The sequence below is a fragment of the Eucyclogobius newberryi genome, unplaced genomic scaffold (genome assembly GCF_026437365.1).
Source record: "Eucyclogobius newberryi isolate DKJ021-1_F unplaced genomic scaffold, fEucNew1.0.hap1 SCAF_41, whole genome shotgun sequence".
NCBI classification, from domain to species: domain Eukaryota; kingdom Metazoa; phylum Chordata; class Actinopteri; order Gobiiformes; family Gobiidae; genus Eucyclogobius; species Eucyclogobius newberryi.
In genome coordinates, this window is record NW_027316068.1 from 402,139 (window position 1) to 427,706 (window position 25,568).

The window sequence follows — 25,568 nt, forward strand, 5'->3', positions numbered from 1 at the left end:
TTATCTTTCGAGTCCCATCATTGTAAGCATTCAGCTGAGTGGCGCAGCGGAAGCGTGCTGGGCCCATAACCCAGAGGTAAATGGACTGAAGTCATGCTCTGCTAGGACATTTTTACTTGCATTGAAGGGGATTTTAATCAGAATGTATCAAGCCAGTCAGTAATGTGTTGGATGATGGAAGCCGATCTTCAGCGCAAGCTCCCCTTTCCACATTACCTTTGAATCTAGTAGCACATTGCTTTTGACCATCCTATACAGACTGCTATGGCATTTTTAATCAAGGGGTAGAGTGCATGCTTTGCATGTATGAGGTCCTGGGTTCAATCCCCAGCATCTCCAGGCAATCCTATTTTCTTTGCAATTGCCAGATTGCAGTGCGATAATTTTTAGAGAAATTCACTTCAAAAGTGGAGCCCCAGTGGCCTAATGGATAAGGCACTGGCCTCCTAAGCCAGGGATTGTGGGTTCAAGTCCCATCTGGGGTGTATGAAAAGCATTGTCAGCTACAGTGACATTCGTAAGTTGTTTTTGGGCTTTGAGCAGTATAAATGATATCTCCTACTCTTTGGCTAATGGATATTCAAAAATCAAAATTGCATCCACAAGCTTAAAAAACTCAATAAATCCATTGCGAACTGTCACCTTGTCATATTATAATGCAGTGATAGTATGGTATTGAGTAGGTTTATTCTCATCTGATGGCGAGATAGATGCTCAAACGCAAGCTTCAGAGTAAACTCCCAGTCCTACATTACCTTTGAACCTCGCAGCACTTATATAATTCAAACAATATTATTTCATCCATCCATCCACACTACTTGCAGGAAGGTGAGACAAAGTGGCCCACCCAGTTGGCCTGGGTTCAACTCCAGGTATGGGAACATAGTGGTCAGCCTTTTGGAAGACTTGAATCCACAGGATGAATAAGACACGCTGTGGATACAAGTGAAATGAAACTGGATGGGTGTCAAGAGAGGCATAGAAAAATCTCATCCATTTAGGATGCAGCATGCAATATGTAGTAATCAACCTTTAGCTGTTCCATGCAATGTAGCAGCGGTTGTACTTGAAAGCATCCCTTCACAGGGACTGGAACTTAAATCTAACTCCTTAGAACACTCGGCTAGAATATGTGGAGGGGCACAACACAAACTCAGAGCTGCTTGATAGTGCTTCTTACCCCATTTAAAAAAAAAAACTGTTTTAAAAATCACAAAGTGGCTCTATTTGGCTGAACCAAAAGCAAAATACAAATCCCGACATATGTGCTTCTTTCCATTACATGCAGAACCAAGCACATTTAGATATTAAAAATGCTTGTTTAAAAGCTGGTGACCCAACTATGTACTGTTCCTTAACCTCTCAAACATCAATGAGGCTTATGTTACAATTCAATCTGTTACACTTGATCTTTAAATTTCTCATATGGTCTAGGGGTTAGAATTTGTAGTTCTCACCGAGGCAGCCTGGTCGACATTCCCAACTTCCAGTATGGGTATGTTTTGCCAAACCTGAGCTTACAATGCTTAATAAAACATGCTGTCTGCAGATAACATTGAAGCAATCCTGCAAGAATTCATGGAGGGTTAAATATGGTAATGTAATTGCGTTGGTTTCTGTATTTCTCCAGGTGCAATGAGTTTGCAGTCTTCTTTGCAAGACTCAGTTCAGAACATTAAAAATACCATTATTTGCAGATAACAAGCACGCAGCCAGCTAGACAACTGGAGTTAACCCATTTTGCATTTGTGGCTGACAAAACTGTCCAAGAGATCACCACAAGTCTGAGTTCCACTACACGCTGCCTTTATGCATTGCCTACTAGATTTTTAAAGTCGATGGTGAGCAGTCTGTTGGCTCCAATCACTCAAAAAGTCAACATGTTGCTTGGATCTGGAATATTCCCAAGAGCCTTAAAACTGCGGTCATTAAGCCTCTCTTAAAGAAGAGCAGTCTTGATGCCACAGTGCTAAATAATTACCGGCCCATCTCAAACCTACTACTACTACTCAGTTGTCCAATTTTTTTTATTTTTATCTTTCGAGTCCCATCATTGTAAGCATTCAGCTGAGTGGCGCAGCGGAAGCGTGCTGGGCCCATAACCCAGAGGTAAATGGACTGAAGCCATGCTCTGATAGGACATTTTTACTTGCATTGAAGGGGATTTTAATCAGAATGTATCAAGCCAGTCAGTAGTGTGTTGGATGATGGAAGCCGATCTTCAGCGCAATCTCCCCTTTCCACATTACCTATGAATCTAGTAGCACATTGCTTTTGACCATCCTATACAGACTGCTATGGCATTTTTAATCAAGGGGATGTAGCTCAGTGGTAGAGTGCATGCTTTGCATATATGAGGTCCTGGGTTCAATCCCCAGCATCTCCAGGCAATCCTATTTTCTTTGCAATTGCCAGATTGCAGTGCGATAATTTTTAGAGAACTTCGCTTAAATATGTTACATCTTCAAAAGTGGAGCCCCAGTGGCCTAATGGATAAGGCACTGGCCTCCTAAGCCAGGGATTGTGGGTTCAAGTCCCATCTGGGGTGTATGAAAAGCATTGTCAGCTACAGTGACATTCATAAGTTGTTTTTGGGCTTTGAGCAGTATAAATGATATCTCCTACTCTTTGGCTAATGGATATTCAAAAATCAAAATTGCATCCACAAGCTTAAAAAACTCAATAAATCCATTGCGAACTGTCACCTTGTCATATTATAATGCAGTGATAGTATGGTATTGATGGCGAGATAGATGCTCAAACGCAAGCTTCAGAGTAAACTCCCAGTCCTACATTACCTTTGAACCTCGCAGCACTTATAAAATTCAAACAATATTATTTCATCCATCCATACACACTACTTGCAGGAAGGTGAGACAAAGTGGCCCACCCAGTTGGCCTGGGTTCAACTCCAGGTATGGGAACATAGTGGTCAGCCTTTTGGAAGACTTGAATCCACAGGATGAATAAGACACGCTGTGGATACAAGTGAAATGAAACTGGATGGGTGTCAAGAGAGGCATAGAAAAATCTCATCCATTTAGGATGCAGCATGCAATATGTAGTAATCAACCTTTAGCTGTTCCATGCAATGTAGCAGCGGTTGTACTTGAAAGCATCCCTTCACAGGGACTGGAACTTAAATCTAACTCCTTAGAACACTCTGCCAGAATATGTGGAGGGGCACAACACAAACTCAGAGCTGCTTGATAGTGCTTCTTACCCCATTTAAAAAAAAACTGTTTTAAAAATCACAAAGTGGCTCTATTTGGCTGAACCAAAAGCAAAATACAAATCCCGACATATGTGCTTCTTTCCATTACATGCAGAACCAAGCACATTTAGATATTAAAAATGCTTGTTTAAAAGCTGGTGACCCAACTATGTACTGTTCCTTAACCTCTCAAACATCAATGAGGCTTATGTTACAATTCAATCTGTTACACTTGATCTTTAAATTTCTCATATGGTCTAGGGGTTAGAATTTGTAGTTCTCGCCGAGGCAGCCTGGTCGACATTCCCAACTTCCAGTATGGGTATGTCTTGCCAAACCTGAGCTTACAATGCTTAATAAAACATGCTGTCTGCAGATATCATTGAAGCAATCCTGCAAGAATTCATGGAGGGTTAAATATGGTAATGTAATTGCGTTGGTTTCTGTATTTCTCCAGGTGCAATGAGTTTGCAGTCTTCTTTGCAAGACTCAGTTCAGAACATTAAAAATACCATTATTTGCAGATAACAAGCACACAGCCAGCTAGACAACTGGAGTTAACCCATTTAGCATTTTTGGCTGACAAAACTGTCCAAGAGATCACCACAAGTCTGAGTTCCACTACATGCTGCCTTTATGCATTGCCTACTAGATTTTTAAAGTCTACGGTGAGCAGTCTGTTGGCTCCAATCACTCAAAAAGTCAACATGTTGCTTGGATCTGGAATATTCCCAAGAGCCTTAAAACTGCGGTCATTAAGCCTCTCTTAAAGAAGAGCAGTCTTGATGCCACAGTGCTAAATAATTACCGGCCCATTTCAAACCTACTACTACTACTCAGTTGTCCATTATTTTAATTTTTTTATCTTTTATTATCAAAAACATCTTACAAGTATTTACATATATTTACATAATTGTACAGACAAACATCACACACAAGTGCAAGGGAATGGGATACACAAGGGCAGGGGGAGAAGAGACAAAAAATTACAGAAAATCAAACACACAATCATTCTTCAAACTTTCTTCAGTGATGGGGGGTGATGCCGTGGATGGGGGGGTGATGCCGGGGTCAGAAGATGATGTCCAGGTTTCCAGAGGGTATAAGGTGGATCAGGGTGTTGTGGGGGACGAGGTGGGTGATGAACCGGTGCTCTGCTGCCATATGGAGGTGTCGGAGGTGTGCGGCCAAGAGTCCTTTGAAGATGGGCCAAGGTTCTGCTGTTTTATTGTCACGGAGATGGATGTTCCTGTTGAGATATAATGTATACCGGGCTATGGAGAGGGTTACAGTTGTCCATTCAGGCGTGCAAATTATTTACAATGACAGAAAATGCGCTGCTGTTACAAATTGGAATAAGAGATGGAAAAGTATCCCTGCACACACAGATTAACTGCACTCTTTTCACTTTTTGATTCTCAGTTTGTTGGCAAGGAATGACTGACGTAGACCCATTTTGGATGAAAACCGTGTTTTGCGTTTGTGGAAATGAGCATCACGCAAGGATGTATGGGCTCTGTGGCGCAATGGATAGCGCATTGGACTTCTAGGCATTAGTTGCAAGGGCTTTCAAAGGTTGTGGGTTGAGTCCCACCAGAGTCGCTAATGGTGAGAGCTCAGAGGGCAAGAAGAAAGAGGAAAAACATGTCCGAAATGCCCTCTCAGCCTGTGGTTACCCCACTTGGGCTCTCAACAGAGTGAAGAGAACCATGAAGCAGGACAAAAGGGAAACTGAACAGAGAAGGAAGGGTGTTTCTATCCCTTATGTCTCTGGCCTGTCGGAAAAACTGCAGAGAATTTTTAGACAACACGAAGTCCCTGTTTATTTTAAACCAGGAAACACTTTAAGACAAAAACTGGTTCATCCTAAGGACAAGTTGCCGACTCAAAAACAGAGCAATGTAGTTTATTCGATCCAATGCAGTGAAGAAAGCTGTAAAGAACGGTACATAGGTGAGACAAAACAGCCTCTACACAAGAGGCTTTATCAGCACAGAAGAAATACAAGTTCAGGACCACAGAGCGCCGTGCATCTCCATCTTGAAGCCTCTAATCACTCGTTTGAAGACGGTGAGGTGAAGGTTTTAAGCAGGGAGAAAAGATGGTTTGAAAGAGGAGTCAAGGAAGCTATTTTTGTTAAAAAAGAAAAACCTTCTTTAAACAGAAATGGAGGGCTAAGATTTAATCTTCCTGTTATTTATAATGGGATACTGAACCCCTGGAAAGGTAGAGGACCAGGAACAGGACATTTAGATGCTAATCAGGTACTCAGGGTGGTTGAGCCAGGGTCTCACAAAGACAAAGAGGATTCTAATAGCCCATTAAAATTCTGAATAGGCTAGCTCGGTAGATATAGGGGGGAGTTTCTGTTGAAACAAACAACTCTTTCTTACTTCAGGAAGGCTCCTCCCAATGGGCGGGTCTTACCACAGAACAGTATTAATATCGGAGTTCTCGATCTAAATTCTTTTATTGACAATGACTCTTGGATGAGAGTCGAAACGTCTATTTTTTCAAACTGAGTCCAGATGACTACAACTGAAGCTTTTTCTACAATGGTGAGAGAACATTTTTGTTTTTTTACAATGGAACGTCTGCGCGCTTTACTATCTGATAAAAGGCACTGCTGAACGAGGTTTATTGCCAAGTGTGCTTGAAAAAGTAAGCAAATACATCGGCATTATGTCAAATAACATTATCTTGCAATTTTTCCTCAATATCCAGATTAACTGCAGTATATTGAGTGCGCAATAAATTGGCGAGAGTCGATTGATCGAAAGACTTCCAGTTTTTTTTTATAGCTACATTGGTACAGGGGATTTAGCTCAAAGGTAGAAAGATTGATGCCCTCGCTCTCCATTAAACACAGTTGATTGGACAGGGGCTGAACTTTCGAATGTTGCTGGCTCGCTTTAAAAAAAAAAGATGTTGCGGCTTGTCGAGTCGCAAATATTTTTTCGACTGGGCTGGATGTCTCTGTGGCGCAATTGGCCAGCGCGCTCGGCTGTTAACCGGGAGGTTGGTGGTTTGAGCCCACCCAGGGACGAGAAGCTATTTTGGAAGAGCTATCGCAGCCAAAATCCACGGGGTAACATTGTTTGCTGAATATCTACCTGAAACAGGTTGGAGTAACACTTTAGAGGCGCTGTGGCTTAGTTGGTCAAAGTGCCTGTCTAGTAAATCCCAGCAGTGCTTTCATGATAGCCTTTCAAGCAAATCAGTTGTTTACATGTACAGAAAAACATATCACCCGAAAGAGCTATTTTGCAATTATAGATTGAACAGTATCCCTGAATAAACAGAGTAAATGCACTCTTTTCACTCCTTGTTTCTCAGTTTGATGGTAAGGAATGATTGATGTAGACCGTTTTCGGATGACTGTTTTGCTTTTGTGAAAAAGGGGAATCAGACAAAAGTTGCAAAGGCATTCAAAGGCTGTGAGTTCGAGACCCACCAGAGTCACTGTTGTAACCCCTGTTATCTACATTGGTAAAGAGGAAAGCCTGCTTGTGTTATTAACTGATGAAAGGAACTGCTAAACTTGGTTCAATTACCACAGAATCCCAGTGTGCTATAGGCTGGCCACTGCTTGATAGGAGTTTCCCGTACGTGAGTGACTGTTCCTTCCTTCCTTCACGCCCCGCTCAACCTTGTCTTCTTCTAAAGAGCTTGGCGCTGTCCTCAGAAGCTTTGGTCTTACTCAGCACCTGAGTGGCCCCACCAAGGGCAAAGGGCACACTCTGGACCTGCTAATGACAAAGCGGGTTAACATTTCAAATTACAGTGTGGTAAATGTTACTTTGTCTGATGGTTTCTGTATTTCTCCAGGTGCAATGAGTTTGCAGTCTTCTTTGCAAGACTCAGTTCAGAACATTAAAAATACCATTATTTGCAGATAACAAGCACGCAGCCAGCTAGACAACTGGAGTTAACCCATTTTGCATTTTTGGCTGACAAAACTGTCCAAGAGATCACCACAAGTCTGAGTTCCACTACACGCTGCCTTTATGCATTGCCTACTAGATTTTTAAAGTCGATGGTGAGCAGTCTGTTGGCTCCAATCACTCAAAAAGTCAACATGTTGCTTGGATCTGGAATATTCCCAAGAGCCTTAAAACTGCGGTCATTAAGCCTCTCTTAAAGAAGAGCAGTCTTGATGCCACAGTGCTAAATAATTACCGGCCCATCTCAAACCTACTACTACTACTCAGTTGTCCAATTTTTTTTATTTTTATCTTTCGAGTCCCATCATTGTAAGCATTCAGCTGAGTGGCGCAGCGGAAGCGTGCTGGGCCCATAACCCAGAGGTAAATGGACTGAAGCCATGCTCTGCTAGGACATTTTTACTTGCATTGAAGGGGATTTTAATCAGAATGTATCAAGACAGTCAGTAATGTGTTGGATGATGGATGCCGATCTTCAGCGCAAGCTCCCCTTTCCACATTACCTTTGAATCTAGTAGCACATTGCTTTTGACCATCCTATACAGACTGCTATTGCATTTTTAATCAAGGGGATGTAGCTCAGTGGTAGAGTGCATGCTTTGCATGTATGAGGTCCTGGGTTCAATCCCCAGCATCTCCAGGCAATCCTATTTTCTTTGCAATTGCCAGATTGCAGTGCGATAATTTTTAGATAAATTCGCTTAAATATGTTACATCTTTAAAAGTGGAGCCCCAGTGGCCTAATGGATAAGGCACTGGCCTCCTAAGCCAGGGATTGTGGGTTCAAGTCCCATCTGGGGTGTATGAAAAGCATTGTCAGCTACAGTGACATTCATAAGTTCTTTTTGGGCTTTGAGCAGTATAAATGATATCTCCTACTCTTTGGCTAATGGATATTCAAAAATCAAAATTGCATCCACAAGCTTAAAAAACTCAATAAATCCATTGTGAACTGTCACCTTGTCATATTATAATGCAGTGATAGTATGGTATTGAGTAGGTTTATTCTCATCTGATGGCGAGATAGATGCTCAAACGCAAGCTTCAGAGTAAACTCCCAGTCCTACATTACCTTTGAACCTCGCAGCACTTATAAAATTCAAACAATATTATTTCATCCATCCATCCACACTACTTGCAGGAAGGTGAGACAAAGTGGCCCACCCAGTTGGCCTGGGTTCAACTCCAGGTATGGGAACATAGTGGTCAGCCTTTTGGAAGACTTGAATCCACAGGATGAATAAGACACGCTGTGGATACAAGTGAAATGAAACTGGATGGGTGTCAAGAGAGGCATAGAAAAATCTCATCCATTTAGGATGCAGCATGCAATATGTAGTAATCAACCTTTAGCTGTTCCATGCAATGTAGCAGCGGTTGTACTTGAAAGCATCCCTTCACAGGGACTGGAACTTAAATCTAACTCCTTAGAACACTCGGCCAGAATATGTGGAGGGGCACAACACAAACTCAGAGCTGCTTGATAGTGCTTCTTACCCCATTTAAAAAAAAAACTGTTTTAAAAATCACAAAGTGGCTCTATTTGGCTGAACCAAAAGCAAAATACAAATCCCGACATATGTGCTTCTTTCCATTACATGCAGAACCAAGCACATTTAGATATTAAAAATGCTTGTTTAAAAGCTGGTGACCCAACTATGTACTGTTCCTTAACCTCTCAAACATCAATGAGGCTTATGTTACAATTCAATCTGTTACGATTGATCTTTAAATTTCTCATATGGTCTAGGGGTTAGAATTTGTAGTTCTCGCCGAGGCAGCCTGGTCGACATTCCCAACTTCCAGTATGGGTATGTCTTGCCAAACCTGAGCTTACAATGCTTAATAAAACATGCTGTCTGCAGATATCATTGAAGCAATCCTGCAAGAATTCATGGAGGGTTAAATATGGTAATGTAATTGCGTTGGTTTCTGTATTTCTCCAGGTGCAATGAGTTTGCAGTCTTCTTTGCAAGACTCAGTTCAGAACATTAAAAATACCATTATTTGCAGATAACAAGCACACAGCCAGCTAGACAACTGGAGTTAACCCATTTAGCATTTTTGGCTGACAAAACTGTCCAAGAGATCACCACAAGTCTGAGTTCCACTACATGCTGCCTTTATGCATTGCCTACTAGATTTTTAAAGTCTACGGTGAGCAGTCTGTTGGCTCCACTCACTCAAAAAGTCAACATGTTGCTTGGATCTGGAATATTCCCAAGAGCCTTAAAACTGCGGTCATTAAGCCTCTCTTAAAGAAGAGCAGTCTTGATGCCACAGTGCTAAATAATTACCGGCCCATTTCAAACTTACTACTACTACTCAGTTGTCCATTATTTTAATTTTTTTATCTTTTATTATCAAAAACATCTTACAAGTATTTACATATATTTACATAATTGTACAGACAAACATCACACACAAGTGCAAGGGAATGGGATACACAAGGGCAGGGGGAGAAGAGACAAAAAATTACAGAAAATCAAACACACAATCATTCTTCAAACTTTCTTCAGTGATGGGGGGTGATGTCGTGGATGGGGGGGGTGATGCCGGGGTCAGAAGATGATGTCCAGGTTTCCAGAGGGTATAAGGTGGATCAGGGTGTTGTGGGGGACGAGGTGGGTGATGAACCGGTGCTCTGCTGCCATGTGGAGGTGTCGGAGGTGTGCGGCCAAGAGTCCTTTGAAGATGGGCCAAGGTTCTGCTGTTTTATTGTCACGGAGATGGATGTTCCTGTTGAGATATAATGTATACCGGGCTATGGAGAGGGTTACAGTTGTCCATTCAGGCGTGCAAATTATTTACAATGACAGAAAATGCGCTGCTGTTACAAATTGGAATAAGAGATGGAAAAGTATCCCTGCACACACAGATTAACTGCACTCTTTTCACTTTTTGATTCTCAGTTTGTTGGCAAGGAATGACTGACGTAGACCCATTTTGGATGAAAACCGTGTTTTGCGTTTGTGGAAATGAGCATCACGCAAGGATGTATGGGCTCTGTGGCGCAATGGATAGCGCATTGGACTTCTAGGCATTAGTTGCAAGGGCTTTCAAAGGTTGTGGGTTGAGTCCCACCAGAGTCGCTAATGGTGAGAGCTCAGAGGGCAAGAAGAAAGAGGAAAAACATGTCCGAAATGCCCTCTCAGCCTGTGGTTACCCCACTTGGGCTCTCAACAGAGTGAAGAGAACCATGAAGCAGGACAAAAGGGAAACTGAACAGAGAAGGAAGGGTGTTTCTATCCCTTATGTCTCTGGCCTGTCGGAAAAACTGCAGAGAATTTTTAGACAACACGAAGTCCCTGTTTATTTTAAACCAGGAAACACTTTAAGACAAAAACTGGTTCATCCTAAGGACAAGTTGCCGACTCAAAAACAGAGCAATGTAGTTTATTCGATCCAATGCAGTGAAGAAAGCTGTAAAGAACGGTACATAGGTGAGACAAAACAGCCTCTACACAAGAGGCTTTATCAGCACAGAAGAAATACAAGTTCAGGACCACAGAGCGCCGTGCATCTCCATCTTGAAGCCTCTAATCACTCGTTTGAAGACGGTGAGGTGAAGGTTTTAAGCAGGGAGAAAAGATGGTTTGAAAGAGGAGTCAAGGAAGCTATTTTTGTTAAAAAAGAAAAACCTTCTTTAAACAGAAATGGAGGGCTAAGATTTAATCTTCCTGTTATTTATAATGGGATACTGAACCCCTGGAAAGGTAGAGGACCAGGAACAGGACATTTAGATGCTAATCAGGTACTCAGGGTGGTTGAGCCAGGGTCTCACAAAGACAAAGAGGATTCTAATAGCCCATTAAAATTCTGAATAGGCTAGCTCGGTAGATATAGGGGGGAGTTTCTGTTGAAACAAACAACTCTTTCTTACTTCAGGAAGGCTCCTCCCAATGGGCGGGTCTTACCACAGAACAGTATTAATATCGGAGTTCTCGATCTAAATTCTTTTATTGACAATGACTCTTGGATGAGAGTCGAAACGTCTATTTTTTCAAACTGAGTCCAGATGACTACAACTGAAGCTTTTTCTACAATGGTGAGAGAACATTTTTGTTTTTTTACAATGGAACGTCTGCGCGCTTTACTATCTGATAAAAGGCACTGCTGAACGAGGTTTATTGCCAAGTGTGCTTGAAAAAGTAAGCAAATACATCGGCATTATGTCAAATAACATTATCTTGCAATTTTTCCTCAATATCCAGATTAACTGCAGTATATTGAGTGCGCAATAAATTGGCGAGAGTCGATTGATCGAAAGACTTCCAGTTTTTTTTTTATAGCTACATTGGTACAGGGGATTTAGCTCAAAGGTAGAAAGATTGATGCCCTCGCTCTCCATTAAACACAGTTGATTGGACAGGGGCTGAACTTTCGAATGTTGCTGGCTCGCTTTAAAAAAAAAAGATGTTGCGGCTTGTCGAGTCGCAAATATTTTTTCGACTGGGCTGGATGTCTCTGTGGCGCAATTGGCCAGCGCGCTCGGCTGTTAACCGGGAGGTTGGTGGTTTGAGCCCACCCAGGGACGAGAAGCTATTTTGGAAGAGCTATCGCAGCCAAAATCCACGGGGTAACATTGTTTGCTGAATATCTACCTGAAACAGGTTGGAGTAACACTTTAGAGGCGCTGTGGCTTAGTTGGTCAAAGTGCCTGTCTAGTAAATCCCAGCAGTGCTTTCATGATAGCCTTTCAAGCAAATCAGTTGTTTACATGTACAGAAAAACATATCACCCGAAAGAGCTATTTTGCAATTATAGATTGAACAGTATCCCTGAATAAACAGAGTAAATGCACTCTTTTCACTCCTTGTTTCTCAGTTTGATGGTAAGGAATGATTGATGTAGACCGTTTTCGGATGACTGTTTTGCTTTTGTGAAAAAGGGGAATCAGACAAAAGTTGCAAAGGCATTCAAAGGCTGTGAGTTCGAGACCCACCAGAGTCACTGTTGTAACCCCTGTTATCTACATTGGTAAAGAGGAAAGCCTGCTTGTGTTATTAACTGATGAAAGGAACTGCTAAACTTGGTTCAATTACCACAGAATCCCAGTGTGCTATAGGCTGGCCACTGCTTGATAGGAGTTTCCCGTACGTGAGTGACTGTTCCTTCCTTCCTTCACGCCCCGCTCAACCTTGTCTTCTTCTAAAGAGCTTGGCGCTGTCCTCAGAAGCTTTGGTCTTACTCAGCACCTGAGTGGCCCCACCAAGGGCAAAGGGCACACTCTGGACCTGCTAATGACAAAGCGGGTTAACATTTCAAATTACAGTGTGGTAAATGTTACTTTGTCTGATGGTTTCTGTATTTCTCCAGGTGCAATGAGTTTGCAGTCTTCTTTGCAAGACTCAGTTCAGAACATTAAAAATACCATTATTTGCAGATAACAAGCACGCAGCCAGCTAGACAACTGGAGTTAACCCATTTTGCATTTTTGGCTGACAAAACTGTCCAAGAGATCACCACAAGTCTGAGTTCCACTACACGCTGCCTTTATGCATTGCCTACTAGATTTTTAAAGTCGATGGTGAGCAGTCTGTTGGCTCCAATCACTCAAAAAGTCAACATGTTGCTTGGATCTGGAATATTCCCAAGAGCCTTAAAACTGCGGTCATTAAGCCTCTCTTAAAGAAGAGCAGTCTTGATGCCACAGTGCTAAATAATTACCGGCCCATCTCAAACCTACTACTACTACTCAGTTGTCCAATTTTTTTTATTTTTATCTTTCGAGTCCCATCATTGTAAGCATTCAGCTGAGTGGCGCAGCGGAAGCGTGCTGGGCCCATAACCCAGAGGTAAATGGACTGAAGCCATGCTCTGCTAGGACATTTTTACTTGCATTGAAGGGGATTTTAATCAGAATGTATCAAGCCAGTCAGTAATGTGTTGGATGATGGAAGCCGATCTTCAGCGCAAGCTCCCCTTTCCACATTACCTTTGAATCTAGTAGCACATTGCTTTTGACCATCCTATACAGACTGCTATGGCATTTTTAATCAAGGGGATGTAGCTCAGTGGTAGAGTGCATGCTTTGCATGTATGAGGTCCTGGGTTCAATCCCCAGCATCTCCAGGCAATCCTATTTTCTTTGCAATTGCCAGATTGCAGTGCGATAATTTTTAGATAAATTCGCTTAAATATGTTACATCTTCAAAAGTGGAGCCCCAGTGGCCTAATGGATAAGGCACTGGCCTCCTAAGCCAGGGATTGTGGGTTCAAGTCCCATCTGGGGTGTATGAAAAGCATTGTCAGCTACAGTGACATTCATAAGTTCTTTTTGGGCTTTGAGCAGTATAAATGATATCTCCTACTCTTTGGCTAATGGATATTCAAAAATCAAAATTGCATCCACAAGCTTAAAAAACTCAATAAATCCATTGTGAACTGTCACCTTGTCATATTATAATGCAGTGATAGTATGGTATTGAGTAGGTTTATTCTCATCTGATGGCGAGATAGATGCTCAAACGCAAGCTTCAGAGTAAACTCCCAGTCCTACATTACCTTTGAACCTCGCAGCACTTATAAAATTCAAACAATATTATTTCATCCATCCATCCACACTACTTGCAGGAAGGTGAGACAAAGTGGCCCACCCAGTTGGCCTGGGTTCAACTCCAGGTATGGGAACATAGTGGTCAGCCTTTTGGAAGACTTGAATCCACAGGATGAATAAGACACGCTGTGGATACAAGTGAAATGAAACTGGATGGGTGTCAAGAGAGGCATAGAAAAATCTCATCCATTTAGGATGCAGCATGCAATATGTAGTAATCAACCTTTAGCTGTTCCATGCAATGTAGCAGCGGTTGTACTTGAAAGCATCCCTTCACAGGGACTGGAACTTAAATCTAACTCCTTAGAACACTCGGCCAGAATATGTGGAGGGGCACAACACAAACTCAGAGCTGCTTGATAGTGCTTCTTACCCCATTTAAAAAAAAAACTGTTTTAAAAATCACAAAGTGGCTCTATTTGGCTGAACCAAAAGCAAAATACAAATCCCGACATATGTGCTTCTTTCCATTACATGCAGAACCAAGCACATTTAGATATTAAAAATGCTTGTTTAAAAGCTGGTGACCCAACTATGTACTGTTCCTTAACCTCTCAAACATCAATGAGGCTTATGTTACGATTCAATCTGTTACGATTGATCTTTAAATTTCTCATATGGTCTAGGGGTTAGAATTTGTAGTTCTCGCCGAGGCAGCCTGGTCGACATTCCCAACTTCCAGTATGGGTATGTCTTGCCAAACCTGAGCTTACAATGCTTAATAAAACATGCTGTCTGCAGATATCATTGAAGCAATCCTGCAAGAATTCATGGAGGGTTAAATATGGTAATGTAATTGCGTTGGTTTCTGTATTTCTCCAGGTGCAATGAGTTTGCAGTCTTCTTTGCAAGACTCAGTTCAGAACATTAAAAATACCATTATTTGCAGATAACAAGCACACAGCCAGCTAGACAACTGGAGTTAACCCATTTAGCATTTTTGGCTGACAAAACTGTCCAAGAGATCACCACAAGTCTGAGTTCCACTACATGCTGCCTTTATGCATTGCCTACTAGATTTTTAAAGTCTACGGTGAGCAGTCTGTTGGCTCCACTCACTCAAAAAGTCAACATGTTGCTTGGATCTGGAATATTCCCAAGAGCCTTAAAACTGCGGTCATTAAGCCTCTCTTAAAGAAGAGCAGTCTTGATGCCACAGTGCTAAATAATTACCGGCCCATTTCAAACTTACTACTACTACTCAGTTGTCCATTATTTTAATTTTTTTATCTTTTATTATCAAAAACATCTTACAAGTATTTACATATATTTACATAATTGTACAGACAAACATCACACACAAGTGCAAGGGAATGGGATACACAAGGGCAGGGGGAGAAGAGACAAAAAATTACAGAAAATCAAACACACAATCATTCTTCAAACTTTCTTCAGTGATGGGGGGTGATGTCGTGGATGGGGGGGGTGATGCCGGGGTCAGAAGATGATGTCCAGGTTTCCAGAGGGTATAAGGTGGATCAGGGTGTTGTGGGGGACGAGGTGGGTGATGAACCGGTGCTCTGCTGCCATGTGGAGGTGTCGGAGGTGTGCGGCCAAGAGTCCTTTGAAGATGGGCCAAGGTTCTGCTGTTTTATTGTCACGGAGATGGATGTTCCTGTTGAGATATAATGTATACCGGGCTATGGAGAGGGTTACAGTTGTCCATTCAGGCGTGCAAATTATTTACAATGACAGAAAATGCGCTGCTGTTACAAATTGGAATAAGAGATGGAAAAGTATCCCTGCACACACAGATTAACTGCACTCTTTTCACTTTTTGATTCTCAGTTTGTTGGCAAGGAATGACTGACGTAGACCCATTTTGGATGAAAACCGTGTTTTGCGTTTGTGGAAATGAGCATCACGCAAGGATGTATGGGCTCTGTGGCGCAATGGATAGCGCATTGGACTTCTAGGCATTAGTTGCAAGGGCTTTCAAAGGTTGTGGGTTGAGTCCCACCAGAGTCGCTAATGGTGAGAGCTCAGAGGGCAAGAAGAAAGAGGAAAAACATGTCCGAAATGCCCTCTCAGCCTGTGGTTACCCCACTTGGGCTCTCAACAGAGTGAAGAGAACCATGAAGCAGGACAAAAGGGAAACTGAACAGAGAAGGAAGGGTGTTTCTATCCCTTATGTCTCTGGCCTGTCGGAAAAACTGCAGAGAATTTTTAGACAACACGAAGTCCCTGTTTATTTTAAACCAGGAAACACTTTAAGACAAAAACTGGTTCATCCTAAGGACAAGTTGCCGACTCAAAAACAGAGCAATGTAGTTTATTCGATCCAATGCAGTGAAGAAAGCTGTAAAGAACGGTACATAGGTGAGACAAAACAGCCTCTACACAAGAGGCTTTATCAGCACAGAAGAAATACAAGTTCAGGACCACAGAGCGCCGTGCATCTCCATCTTGAAGCCTCTAATCACTCGTTTGAAGACGGTGAGGTGAAGGTTTTAAGCAGGGAGAAAAGATGGTTTGAAAGAGGAGTCAAGGAAGCTATTTTTGTTAAAAAAGAAAAACCTTCTTTAAACAGAAATGGAGGGCTAAGATTTAATCTTCCTGTTATTTATAATGGGATACTGAACCCCTGGAAAGGTAGAGGACCAGGAACAGGACATTTAGATGCTAATCAGGTACTCAGGGTGGTTGAGCCAGGGTCTCACAAAGACAAAGAGGATTCTAATAGCCCATTAAAATTCTGAATAGGCTAGCTCGGTAGATATAGGGGGGGAGTTTCTGTTGAAACAAACAACTCTTTCTTACTTCAGGAAGGCTCCTCCCAATGGGCGGGTCTTACCACAGAACAGTATTAATATCGGAGTTCTCGATCTAAATTCTTTTATTGACAATGACTCTTGGATGAGAGTCGAAACGTCTATTTTTTCAAACTGAGTCCAGATGACTACAACTGAAGCTTTTTCTACAATGGTGAGAGAACATTTTTGTTTTTTACAATGGAACGTCTGCGCGCTTTACTATCTGATAAAAGGCACTGCTGAACAAGGTTTATTGCCAAGTGTGCTTGAAAAAGTAAGCAAATACATCGGCATTATGTCAAATAACATTATCTTGCAATTTTTCCTCAATATCCAGATTAACTGCAGTATATTGAGTGCGCAATAAATTGGCGAGAGTCGATTGATTGAAAGACTTCCAGTTTTTTTTATAGCTACATTGGTACAGGGGATTTAGCTCAACGGTAGAAAGATTGATGCCCTCGCTCTCCATTAAACACAGTTGATTGGACAGGGGCTGAACTTTCGAATGTTGCTGGCTCGCTTTCAAAAAAAAAAGATGTTGCGGCTTGTCGAGTCGCAAATATTTTATTGACTGGGCTGGATGTCTCTGTGGCGCAATTGGCCAGGGCGCTTGGCTGTTAACCGGGAGGTTGGTGGTTCAAGCCCACCCAGGGGCGACAAGGGATTTTGGAAGAGCAGGCAAAATCCACGAGGTAACATTGTTTGCTGAATATCTACCTGAAACAGGTTGGAGTAACATTTTAGAGGCGCTGTGGCTTAGTTGGTCAAAGTGCCTGTCTAGTAAATCCCAGCAGTGCCTTCATGATAGCCTTTCAAGCAAATCAGTTGTTTACATGTACAGAAAAACATATCACCTGAAAGAGCTATTTTGCAATTATAGATTGAACAGTATCCCTGAATAAACAGAGTAAATGCACTCTTTTCACTCCTTGTTTCTCAGTTTGATGGTAAGGAATGATTGATGTAGACCGTTTTCGGATGACTGTTTTGCTTTTGTGAAAAAGGGGAATCAGACAAAAGTTGCAAAGGCATTCAAAGGCTGTGAGTTCGAGACCCACCAGAGTCACTGTTGTAACCCCTGTTATCTACATTGGTAAATAGGAAAGCCTGCTTGTGTTATTAACTGATGAAAGGAACTGCTAAACTTGGTTCAATTACCACAGAATCCCAGTGTGCTATAGGCTGGCCACTGCTTGGTAGGAGTTTCCCGTACGTGAGTGACTGTTCCTTCCTTCCTTCACGCCCCGCTCAACCTCGTCTTCTTCTAAAGAGCTTGGCGCTGTCCTCAGAAGCTTTGGTCTTACTCATCACCTGAGTGGCCCCACCAAGGGCAAAGGGCACACTCTGGACCTGCTAATGACAAAGCGGGTTAACATTTCAAATTACAGTGTGGTAAATGTTACTTTGTCTGATGGTTTCTGTATTTCTCCAGGTGCAATGAGTTTCCAGTCTTCTTTGCAAGACTCAGTTCAGAACATTAAAAATACCATTATTTGCAGATAACAAGCACGCAGCCAGCTAGACAACTGGAGTTAACCCATTTTGCATTTTTGGCTGACAAAACTGTCCAAGAGATCACCACAAGTCTGAGTTCCACTACATGCTGCCTTTATGCATTGTCTACCAGATTTTTAAAGTCTACGGTGAGCAGTCTGTTGGCTCCAATCACTCAAAAAGTCAACATGTCGCTTGGATCTGGAATATTCCCAAGAGCCTTAAAACTGCGGTCATTAAGCCTCTCTTAAAGAAGAGCAGTCTTGATGCCACAGTGCTAAATAATTACCGGCCCATCTCAAACCTACTACTACTACTCAGTTGTCCATTATTTTATTTTTTTTTATCTTTTATTATCAAAAACATCTTACAAGTATTTACATATATTTACATAATTGTACAGACAAACATCACACACAAGTGCAAGGGAATGGGATACACAAGGGCAGGGGGAGAAGAGACAAAAAATTACAGAAAATCAAACACACAATCATTCTTCAAACTTTCTTCAGTGATGGGGGGTGATGCCGTGGATGGGGGGGTGATGCCGGGGTCAGAAGATGATGTCCAGGTTTCCAGAGGGTATAAGGTGGATCAGGGTGTTGTGGGGGATGAGGTGGGTGATGAACCGGTGCTCTGCTGCCATGTGGAGGTGTCGGAGGTGTGCGGCCAAGAGTCCTTTGAAGATGGGCCAAGGTTCTGCTGTTTTATTGTCACGGAGATGGATGTTCCTGTTGAGATATAATGTATACCGGGCTATGGAGAGGGGTACAGTTGTCCATTCAGGCGTGCAAATTATTTACAATGACAGAAAATGCGCTGCTGTTACAAATTGGAATAAGAGATGGAAAAGTATCCCTGCACACACAGATTAACTGCACTCTTTTCACTTTTTGATTCTCAGTTTGTTGGCAAGGAATGACTGACGTAGACCCATTTTGGATGAAAACTGTGTTTTGCGTTTGTGGAAATGAGCATCACGCAAGGATGTATGGGCTCTGTGGCGCAATGGATAGCGCATTGGACTTCTAGGCATTAGTTGCAAGGGCTTTCAAAGGTTGTGGGTTGAGTCCCACTAGAGTCGCTAATGGTGAGAGAACATTTTTGTTTTTTACAATGGAACGTCTGCGCGCTTTACTATCTGATAAAAGGCACTGCTGAACGAGGTTTATTGCCAAGTGTGCTTGAAAAAGTAAGCAAATACATCGGCATTATGTCAAATAACATTATCTTGCAATTTTTCCTCAATATCCAGATTAACTGCAGTATATTGAGTGCGCAATAAATTGGCGAGAGTCGATTGATTGAAAGACTTCCAGTTTTTTTTATAGCTACATTGGTACAGGGGATTTAGCTCAAAGGTAGAAAGATTGATGCCCTCGCTCTCCATTAAACACAGTTGATTGGACAGGGGCTGAACTTTCGAATGTTGCTGGCTCGCTTTAAAAAAAAAAAGATGTTGCGGCTTGTCGAGTCGCAAATATTTTTTCGACTGGGCCGGATGTCTCTGTGGCGCAATTGGCCAGCGCGCTCGGCTGTTAACCGGGAGGTTGGTGGTTTGAGCCCACCCAGGGACGAGAAGCTATTTTGGAAGAGCTATCGCAGCCAAAATCCACGGGGTAACATTGTTTGCTGAATATCTACCTGAAACAGGTTGGAGTAACACTTTAGAGGCGCTGTGGCTTAGTTGGTCAAAGTGCCTGTCTAGTAAATCCCAGCAGTGCTTTCATAATAGCCTTTCAAGCAAATCAGTTGTTTACATGTACAGAAAAACATATCACCCGAAAGAGCTATTTTGCAATTATAGATTGAACAGTATCCCTGAATAAACAGAGTAAATGCACTCTTTTCACTCCTTGTTTCTCAGTTTGATGGTAAGGAATGATTGATGTAGACCGTTTTCGGATGACTGTTTTGCTTTTGTGAAAAAGGGGAATCAGACAAAAGTTGCAAAGGCATTCAAAGGCTGTGAGTTCGAGACCCACCAGAGTCACTGTTGTAACCCCTGTTATCTACATTGGTAAAGAGGAAAGCCTGCTTGTGTTATTAACTGATGAAAGGAACTGCTAAACTTGGTTCAATTACCACCGAATCCCAGTGTGCTATAGGCTGGCCACTGCTTGATAGGAGTTTCCCGTACGTGAGTGACTGTTCCTTCCTTCCTTCACGCCCCGCTCAACCTCGTCTTCTTCTAAAGAGCTTGGCGCTGTCCTCAGAAGCTTTGGTCTTACTCAGCACCTGAGTGGCCCCACCAAGGGCAAAGGGCACACTCTGGACCTGCTAATGACAAAGCGGGTTAACATTTCAAATTACAGTGTGGTAAATGTTACTTTGTCTGATGGTTTCTGTATTTCTCCAGGTGCAATGAGTTTGCAGTCTTCTTTGCAAGACTCAGTTCAGAACATTAAAAATACCATTATTTGCAGATAACAAGCACGCAGCCAGCTAGACAACTGGAGTTAACCCATTTTGCATTTTTGGCTGACAAAACTGTCCAAGAGATCACCACAAGTCTGAGTTCCACTACACGCTGCCTTTATGCATTGCCTACTAGATTTTTAAAGTCGATGGTGAGCAGTCTGTTGGCTCCAATCACTCAAAAAGTCAACATGTTGCTTGGATCTGGAATATTCCCAAGAGCCTTAAAACTGCGGTCATTAAGCCTCTCTTAAAGAAGAGCAGTCTTGATGCCACAGTGCTAAATAATTACCGGCCCATCTCAAACCTACTACTACTACTCAGTTGTCCAATTTTTTTTATTTTTATCTTTCGAGTCCCATCATTGTAAGCATTCAGCTGAGTGGCGCAGCGGAAGCGTGCTGGGCCCATAACCCAGAGGTAAATGGACTGAAGCCATGCTCTGCTAGGACATTTTTACTTGCATTGAAGGGGATTTTAATCAGAATGTATCAAGCCAGTCAGTAATGTGTTGGATGATGGAAGCCGATCTTCAGCGCAAGCTCCCCTTTCCACATTACCTTTTAATCTAGTAGCACATTGCTTTTGACCATCCTATACAGACTGCTATGGCATTTTTAATCAAGGGGATGTAGCTCAGTGGTAGAGTGCATGCTTTGCATGTATGAGGTCCTGGGTTCAATCCCCAGCATCTCCAGGCAATCCTATTTTCTTTGCAATTGCCAGATTGCAGTGCGATAATTTTTAGATAAATTCGCTTAAATATGTTACATCTTCAAAAGTGGAGCCCCAGTGGCCTAATGGATAAGGCACTGGCCTCCTAAGCCAGGGATTGTGGGTTCAAGTCCCATCTGGGGTGTATGAAAAGCATTGTCAGCTACAGTGACATTCATAAGTTCTTTTTGGGCTTTGAGCAGTATAAATGATATCTCCTACTCTTTGGCTAATGGATATTCAAAAATCAAAATTGCATCCACAAGCTTAAAAAACTCAATAAATCCATTGTGAACTGTCACCTTGTCATATTATAATGCAGTGATAGTATGGTATTGAGTAGGTTTATTCTCATCTGATGGCGAGATAGATGCTCAAACGCAAGCTTCAGAGTAAACTCCCAGTCCTACATTACCTTTGAACCTCGCAGCACTTATAAAATTCAAACAATATTATTTCATCCATCCATCCACACTACTTGCAGGAAGGTGAGACAAAGTGGCCCACCCAGTTGGCCTGGGTTCAACTCCAGGTATGGGAACATAGTGGTCAGCCTTTTGGAAGACTTGAATCCACAGGATGAATAAGACACGCTGTGGATACAAGTGAAATGAAACTGGATGGGTGTCAAGAGAGGCATAGAAAAATCTCATCCATTTAGGATGCAGCATGCAATATGTAGTAATCAACCTTTAGCTGTTCCATGCAATGTAGCAGCGGTTGTACTTGAAAGCATCCCTTCACAGGGACTGGAACTTAAATCTAACTCCTTAGAACACTCGGCCAGAATATGTGGAGGGGCACAACACAAACTCAGAGCTGCTTGATAGTGCTTCTTACCCCATTTAAAAAAAAAACTGTTTTAAAAATCACAAAGTGGCTCTATTTGGCTGAACCAAAAGCAAAATACAAATCCCGACATATGTGCTTCTTTCCATTACATGCAGAACCAAGCACATTTAGATATTAAAAATGCTTGTTTAAAAGCTGGTGACCCAACTATGTACTGTTCCTTAACCTCTCAAACATCAATGAGGCTTATGTTACAATTCAATCTGTTACGATTGATCTTTAAATTTCTCATATGGTCTAGGGGTTAGAATTTGTAGTTCTCGCCGAGGCAGCCTGGTCGACATTCCCAACTTCCAGTATGGGTATGTCTTGCCAAACCTGAGCTTACAATGCTTAATAAAACATGCTGTCTGCAGATATCATTGAAGCAATCCTGCAAGAATTCATGGAGGGTTAAATATGGTAATGTAATTGCGTTGGTTTCTGTATTTCTCCAGGTGCAATGAGTTTGCAGTCTTCTTTGCAAGACTCAGTTCAGAACATTAAAAATACCATTATTTGCAGATAACAAGCACGCAGCCAGCTAGACAACTGGAGTTAACCCATTTTGCATTTTTGGCTGACAAAACTGTCCAAGAGATCGCCACAAGTCTGAGTTCCACTACATGCTGCCTTTATGCATTGCCTACTAGATTTTTAAAGTCTACGGTGAGCAGTCTGTTGGCTCCAATCACTCAAAAAGTCAACATGTTGCTTGGATCTGGAATATTCCCAAGAGCCTTAAAACTGCGGTCATTAAGCCTCTCTTAAAGAAGAGCAGTCTTGATGCCACAGTGCTAAATAATTACCGGCCCATTTCAAACCTACTACTACTACTCAGTTGTCCATTATTTTAATTTTTTTATCTTTTATTATCAAAAACATCTTACAAGTATTTACATATATTTACATAATTGTACAGACAAACATCACACACAAGTGCAAGGGAATGGGATACACAAGGGCAGGGGGAGAAGAGACAAAAAATTACAGAAAATCAAACACACAATCATTCTTCAAACTTTCTTCAGTGATGGGGGGTGATGCCGTGGATGGGGGGGGTGATGCCGGGGTCAGAAGATGATGTCCAGGTTTCCAGAGGGTATAAGGTGGATCAGGGTGTTGTGGGGGACGAGGTGGGTGATGAACCGGTGCTCTGCTGCCATGTGGAGGTGTCGGAGGTGTGCGGCCAAGAGTCCTTTGAAGATGGGCCAAGGTTCTGCTGTTTTATTGTCACGGAGATGGATGTTCCTGTTGAGATATAATGTATACCGGGCTATGGAGAGGGTTACAGTTGTCCATTCAGGCGTGCAAATTGTTTACAATGACAGAAAATGCGCTGCCGTTACAAATTGGAATAAGAGATGGAAAAGTATCCCTGCACACACAGATTAACTGCACTCTTTTCACTTTTTGATTCTCAGTTTGTTGGCAAGGAATGACTGACGTAGACCCATTTTGGATGAAAACCGTGTTTTGCGTTTGTGGAAATGAGCATCACGCAAGGATGTATGGGCTCTGTGGCGCAATGGATAGCGCATTGGACTTCTAGGCATTAGTTGCAAGGGCTTTCAAAGGTTGTGGGTTGAGTCCCACCAGAGTCGCTAATGGTGAGAGCTCAGAGGGCAAGAAGAAAGAGGAAAAACATGTCCGAAATGCCCTCTCAGCCTGTGGTTACCCCACTTGGGCTCTCAACAGAGTGAAGAGAACCATGAAGCAGGACAAAAGGGAAACTGAACAGAGAAGGAAGGGCGTTTCTATCCCTTATGTCTCTGGCCTGTCGGAAAAACTGCAGAGAATTTTTAGACAACACGAAGTCCCAGTTTATTTTAAACCAGGAAACACTTTAAGACAAAAACTGGTTCATCCTAAGGACAAGTTGCCGACTCAAAAACAGAGCAATGTAGTTTATTCGATCCAATGCAGTGAAGAAAGCTGTAAAGAACGGTACATAGGTGAGACAAAACAGCCTCTACACAAGAGGCTTTATCAGCACAGAAGAAATACAAGTTCAGGACCACAGAGCGCCGTGCATCTCCATCTTGAAGCCTCTAATCACTCGTTTGAAGACGGTGAGGTGAAGGTTTTAAGCAGGGAGAAAAGATGGTTTGAAAGAGGAGTCAAGGAAGCTATTTTTGTTAAAAAAGAAAAACCTTCTTTAAACAGAAATGGAGGGCTAAGATTTAATCTTCCTGTTATTTATAATGGGATACTGAACCCCTGGAAAGGTAGAGGACCAGGACCAGGACATTTAGATGCTAATCAGGTACTCAGGGTGGTTGAGCCAGGGTCTCACAAAGACAAAGAGGATTCTAATAGCCCATTAAAATTCTGAATAGGCTAGCTCGGTAGATACAGGGGGGGAGTTTCTGTTGAAACAAACAACTCTTTCTTACTTCAGGAAGGCTCCTCCCAATGGGCGGGTCTTACCACAGAACAGTATTAATATCGGAGTTCTCGATCTAAATTCTTTTATTGACAATGACTCTTGGATGAGAGTCGAAACGTCTATTTTTTCAAACTGAGTCCAGATGACTACAACTGAAGCTTTTTCTACAATGGTGAGAGAACATTTTTGTTTTTTACAATGGAACGTCTGCGCGCTTTACTATCTGATAAAAGGCACTGCTGAACGAGGTTTATTGCCAAGTGTGCTTGAAAAAGTAAGCAAATACATCGGCATTATGTCAAATAACATTATCTTGCAATTTTTCCTCAATATCCAGATTAACTGCAGTATATTGAGTGCGCAATAAATTGGCGAGAGTCGATTGATTGAAAGACTTCCAGTTTTTTTTATAGCTACATTGGTACAGGGGATTTAGCTCAACGGTAGAAAGATTGATGCCCTCGCTCTCCATTAAACACAGTTGATTGGACAGGGGCTGAACTTTCGAATGTTGCTGGCTCGCTTTAAAAAAAAAAAGATGTTGCGGCTTGTCGAGTCGCAAATATTTTATTGACTGGGCTTGATGTCTCTGTGGCGCAATTGGCCAGCGTGCTCGGCTGTTAACCGGGAGGTTGGTGATTTGAGCCCACCCAGGGGCGACAAGGTATTTTGGAAGAGCTATCGCAGGCAAAATCCACAAGGTAACATTGTTTGCTGAATATCTACCTGAAACAGGTTGGAGTAACATTTTAGAGGCGCTGTGGCTTAGTTGGTCAAAGTGCCTGTCTAGTAAATCCCAGCAGTGCCTTCATGATAGCCTTTCAAGCAAATCAGTTGTTTACATGTACAGAAAAACATATCACCTGAAAGAGCTATTTTGCAATTATAGATTGAACAGTATCCCTGAATAAACAGAGTAAATGCACTCTTTTCACTCCTTGTTTCTCAGTTTGATGGTAAGGAATGATTGATGTAGACCGTTTTCGGATGACTGTTTTGCTTTTGTGAAAAAGGGGAATCAGACAAAAGTTGCAAAGGCATTCAAAGGCTGTGAGTTCGAGACCCACCAGAGTCACTGTTGTAACCCCTGTTATCTACATTGGTAAATAGGAAAGCCTGCTTGTGTTATTAACTGATGAAAGGAACTGCTAAACTTGGTTCAATTACCACAGAATCCCAGTGTGCTATAGGCTGGCCACTGCTTGATAGGAGTTTCCCGTACGTGAGTGACTGTTCCTTCCTTCCTTCA

General features: G+C 42.2%; 9 non-coding genes across 9 annotated transcripts; all 9 read left to right on the forward strand.

Moving 5' to 3' along the window:
- The first annotated feature begins 412 nt into the window (after positions 1-412).
- Positions 413-485, forward strand: trnar-ccu (transfer RNA arginine (anticodon CCU)). Its single transcript has one exon. It is a non-coding gene; the product is annotated as a tRNA-Arg (tRNA).
- Positions 486-2,314: 1,829 nt separating this feature from the next.
- Positions 2,315-2,386, forward strand: trnaa-ugc (transfer RNA alanine (anticodon UGC)). Its single transcript has one exon. It is a non-coding gene; the product is annotated as a tRNA-Ala (tRNA).
- An 89-nt stretch (positions 2,387-2,475) lies between these two features.
- trnar-ccu (transfer RNA arginine (anticodon CCU)) lies at positions 2,476-2,548 on the forward strand. Its single transcript has one exon. It is a non-coding gene; the product is annotated as a tRNA-Arg (tRNA).
- Positions 2,549-7,726: 5,178 nt separating this feature from the next.
- Positions 7,727-7,798, forward strand: trnaa-ugc (transfer RNA alanine (anticodon UGC)). The gene has a single exon. It is a non-coding gene; the product is annotated as a tRNA-Ala (tRNA).
- An 89-nt stretch (positions 7,799-7,887) lies between these two features.
- trnar-ccu (transfer RNA arginine (anticodon CCU)) lies at positions 7,888-7,960 on the forward strand. The gene has a single exon. It is a non-coding gene; the product is annotated as a tRNA-Arg (tRNA).
- A 5,201-nt stretch (positions 7,961-13,161) lies between these two features.
- Positions 13,162-13,233, forward strand: trnaa-ugc (transfer RNA alanine (anticodon UGC)). The gene has a single exon. It is a non-coding gene; the product is annotated as a tRNA-Ala (tRNA).
- An 89-nt stretch (positions 13,234-13,322) lies between these two features.
- On the forward strand, positions 13,323-13,395 carry trnar-ccu (transfer RNA arginine (anticodon CCU)). The gene has a single exon. It is a non-coding gene; the product is annotated as a tRNA-Arg (tRNA).
- Positions 13,396-21,010: 7,615 nt separating this feature from the next.
- On the forward strand, positions 21,011-21,082 carry trnaa-ugc (transfer RNA alanine (anticodon UGC)). Its single transcript has one exon. It is a non-coding gene; the product is annotated as a tRNA-Ala (tRNA).
- Positions 21,083-21,171: 89 nt separating this feature from the next.
- trnar-ccu (transfer RNA arginine (anticodon CCU)) lies at positions 21,172-21,244 on the forward strand. Its single transcript has one exon. It is a non-coding gene; the product is annotated as a tRNA-Arg (tRNA).
- The last annotated feature ends 4,324 nt before the right edge of the window (positions 21,245-25,568 follow it).